At 36.7% G+C, this 4,493-nt stretch overlaps 1 protein-coding gene across 3 annotated transcripts in view; it reads left to right on the top strand.

The window, feature by feature from the left end:
- si:ch211-214p13.3 (cell adhesion molecule 1) overlaps window positions 1-4,493 on the top strand; it is a 13,959-nt gene that overhangs the window by 3,499 nt on the left and 5,967 nt on the right. The gene's annotated exons all lie outside the window — the stretch shown is intronic.

Here is a 4,493-nt window from a genome sequence, read left to right as displayed (position 1 = left end):
ATTCTTGCACACACACACAGGCTGAAATACACCCACTGTGAACATGCAAGAGATGTGGAGTGATGGGGCTCCGCCACGTTTGCAGCCGCCCATGACGTTTCTTTGGGGTTAGGTTGCCCTGCTCAAGGGCAACCTCGGCAGGACAGGCAAGCCAAGTCCTACACACTGGAGCTACTGTACAGCGAGAAACAAAAAGTCAATTTATCTAAAACATATGTTTTTAATTCCAATTTAAATGTAAACTTGAGTAATCACATCTCTGAAGTTTTTATAGTACTATAATTAATCATTATAGTGTTTTGGTAATTTAGTATTTATTAGCGTTTCATCTCCAGCCTTTGTGACGAATGTGTTTGAGTATTAATTAATTATTATTAAATTAAGTTACTAAATTGCATTATATTTTATAGTTTACAATTAAAAGCCATTAAAAAATGAGTTTGTATTACAAACTTGAGATCGCAATTATTTTTCACAAACTTCCGTTTATGACGTTTGTGTTGTTGCTCCGCCCCCTTCCTGTCCTGCGTTGTGATTGCTGGATTTCCAACTTGTTTGGGCGTAGAACGTATAAATTGTTTGTTGACCTTTTTAAAATTGCTTTTAATGTTTAGCTTAGTCTGATGTGTTTTACTGTTTTACTGATTTGATGTTGTTTTTGCTTGCTTTTTGTTTTTATGTAAAGTGGTGCTGAAGTATTAGAAAAGCGCCTACAAATCAAATGTATTATTATGTATTATAAAGTAAACATACAATATTTAAATTGTTACCAGTGAATCTGGCTGGTCTTTTTTCCTCAATCAAATCTGTGTGCTCAAAACCTTTTATAAATAAAGTATAACACTATCTCTGTACCACAAAACTGCTGTCCATACTGGACAACCGCCACTACCCTCTGCACCAACACTTCACCAGGCAGAGATGTGTTCAGCGGCCGACTGCTGTCCCAGTCCAGCTCCACCAACCAGACCAAAAACTCCTTTCGTCCCGTGGACATCAGACCTGTACAACAGCTCTCAGAAAGGCAGGGAGGACAATTAGCATAGACAATGGACAATGTTCTACCTGTATTTGCAAGCTTAGTTTGCACTGTTTTATTTCCATTTTGCACTCCACTCCATTTGCACTGTTTAACTGTTGCAATGTGTACTGTAGCTACTGTTCATTTTATAACCTGTTAATTTTATATAATTATTACATACATAATGTTTTATATCTTATCTTATATCTTATTTTTGATTCTGTTCTTACGGTCAGGGTTTTTCATTTTAGTTTTAATGGTATGTTTGTATTTTGTATGTTACTGATGCTTGAATTTCCCCTCAGGATTAAATAAAGTATCTATCTTATTACACAAATGTCATACCAAAAACTGAACAGTTAAATTTTTATTGTTTTTTTACAATGTTTACTGTACTTTTGTTTAGTGGTCTTTTTAAATGTTCTTTTTAAAATGTGCAGATCATGCTGACACTCTTTTGAATGTAAAATGTTTGAATTGTCTGCCTTAGGATCTTTTTGGAAACACAGGATAGAGCACAGGTGATTGCGACTTTTCGTTAAAAGTGTAGGAGAAACCATGTGGCTTGCCAAAATACAAAAGGCTTACCAGGTACCCAAAACAGTAGACATTTAAAACTAACAGAAAAGTTACTTACTTGTGATGAAGAAAGTTCACATTTTAAACAGACTTGATAACCAAATGAGGCAGCCGACCTTGAAATGGAGGTTATGTTTAGAATCATCAGAAAGCATCAGTGCTTAATGCATTTTTGCCTGTAAAATTAAGTTATTTTAGTTTTATTCAGTCTTTATTAATATAGTTATTTAACACTATGAATCATTTCAGAAGTTGACAATGTCTTAGCTTAGTGTAAGAGATTTGCATATTGTGTTGTGTATATCATACTACATACTATTCATGTTTATTGTAACCTCAGATTGTCCTATAAATATGTAGAAGACCTTGGGCTATGTGGAGTTTTGGTAAGGAGGAACACAGGAAAGAGATGTATGTAACAGTAAGGTTGGAGGTAGGTTTAAAGTGCCACTGTACGGGTTGGTGAGATAAAAGTAATCTAACAGTACTTTGAGAAACTTAATGGTTGTTTAAACGACTGTCCTTGTCCCTGAAGGGATGTACGTCAGACACGCATCATTTACATAGCTTAAAGCTCCTCGTTTTCAAATATCCTTGTGTGAATAAATTGTAATCTGTGTTTTTGAAGAAAGGTAGACAGTCTGAATGTCGCACCCGCATCACACCTTGTACGAGTCAATCATACACAGTTTCACAACTGGTCCACTGTGGTGCTGCTCTCTTTATAAAGGACTGTCTTCATGGTTGAAAAGGATGTCTAATGGGCTGTTAAAGCAGAACCTTTGTGAAGCAGTCACAGCAGCTATTATGTGCATTTATACGAAAATACTGTGGTAATCAAAAACAAATTCAATACTTGGGCGCATTGATCATCTTTGGTGAGAACGCCGTTTCAGCCATCTTGTATATAATTTTTAAGGCAGGTTTATTACCCCTATGGTCAGTAAACAGATTATTTCTTTGTAACAGTTACGTCACATGTTTTTAAGGAAATATAGGCGTGCTGCTGATGTTGATTGAACAATGCATTATTTCCCACTCACTAATATGCCTGGTGATTTAAAGGAAAGTAAATGCCATGTACATAAATGGTATAACTTGCTAGCTCATAGTATTCATATTACAGAATGTAATTAAAGATTAGAGTAAACATAAGATCAACTCAACACCAGATTTTCAGAAGAAAGCTAAGCCACAAGATTTCCACATTATGCATATGGATAATAATCTTCAATATCATTGGGATTATTTTAAATCAGTAATAACTGGAGATCCATGCGAAGTAGTTTTATGGTCAATGTGTTTTCCTGTACAAACATCAGGTTTATCGGGATGAGATGACCGCAAAAAGTACAGGAGTCTGGTTTAAATGAGTTTATGTAGTTATTTGTAGTACATTGTATTTAACATTGTGTGTTTGTGTGTTGTGTGAACCTTTGTATTTTTGAACTTGACACAGATATTAATGATAATATAGAAGGAAGATATATACTTTATAAAATCCCCTTCTGGGGAAATTCCTTCTTTCGCTCTTTTTTTTATTCTTGGCACAACCACAGGCTGAAATACACACTGTGACATGCAAGAGGGTGGAGTGAATGGGCTCGCCACAGTAGCAGCGCCCCATGAGCAGTTTCTTGGGGTTAGTTGCCGTTGCTCAAGGGGCACTCGGCAGTGCACAGGCCAAGCCAAGTCTTCTACACACTGAGCTAAATGTACAGAGGAGAAGCAAATAAGTATTTATTAAAAACATATTTAATGTCATTTAAATGTAACATTGAGTAACCATCTCTGAATGTATTTTATAGTATATAATAATTTCTATTATAGTGTTTTGTACTTTAGTTTTAGCGTTTCATTAGCCTTTGTGACGAATGTGTTTGAGTAATTATTTTAATTATTATTAAATTAAAAGTTACAAAAAATTGCATTATAGTTTATAGTTACAATTAAAGCCTTATAAAATGAGTTTGTATTACAAATTAAAGATCGCAATTATTTTCACAACTTCCGTTTATGACGTTTGTGTTGTTGCTCGCCCTTCCTGTCCTGCGTTGTATTGGCTGAATTCAACTTGTTTTTGGACGCTAGACGTAAATTTTGTTCGCGTGTTTAAGATGTAACTTTGCTTTTTGCAGAACAGAGAGGAGAGGAGCTGTTGTTGATATTACAGTCAGAGAGAGTGAGAGAGATAGTTCAACTCATTTTCAAGGATTATGAAAAAAAAAACTAAGCAATCTTTTTCTATTTACGGGAGTTGATTTATAGTTGGACACAGTCAGAATGAGGTCTAAGTTGTTGTTGAAGTTATTATGGTGTGTACTGTTGTTTAAGTACACCGTTATGCACTCACTGTGTTTGCTAAAGGAGCTCAGAGCTAACGCAGGTAAACACAGCAGGGTACTGAGTGTTTGTGTGTACGAATGAAGCGTAGATTGTTATCATGGACAGTCCCTCGCACTCCCATCTCCCGCAATAACCTGGATGTTGAGGTGGCTACAAACCTTATGCAGCCTACCTCCACTGGTCGGACCCTCGCTGTCCAGCCTCGTTGTTGTGCATCGGCTGCAAGCTCCGTGTACCTCAGCTTCTTGCGCTCGTAGGCCTCCTCTACTGCGCTCTCCCAGGGGACCGTGAGCTCAATGATGGACACTTGAGCGAAGCTGACCACAGTACAAGGTCTGGTCGCAGGTTGGTGGACGCGATTTCAGTTGGGAAGCACAGCCTTTGGTTAAGTCTACCAGCAACTTCCAATCACGTGCCATGTTGTACAAGATAAAGTATTCCAGGCATTATGGTAAGTCTCCGCAGTAAACTAATGTATACAAAGAGAATAACAGATAGAGGCTACAGTAATCATTATACTATACTGTGATTATTTTGGTATGTTTAC

Source organism: Morone saxatilis, unplaced genomic scaffold (assembly GCF_004916995.1).
Source record: "Morone saxatilis isolate NCDOM2014 unplaced genomic scaffold, NCSU_SB_2.0 Contig5, whole genome shotgun sequence".
Taxonomy (NCBI): domain Eukaryota; kingdom Metazoa; phylum Chordata; class Actinopteri; family Moronidae; genus Morone; species Morone saxatilis.
The sequence above is the reverse complement of the archived record's forward strand: the minus strand, read 5'-3'. Positions and strand labels throughout refer to the sequence as shown.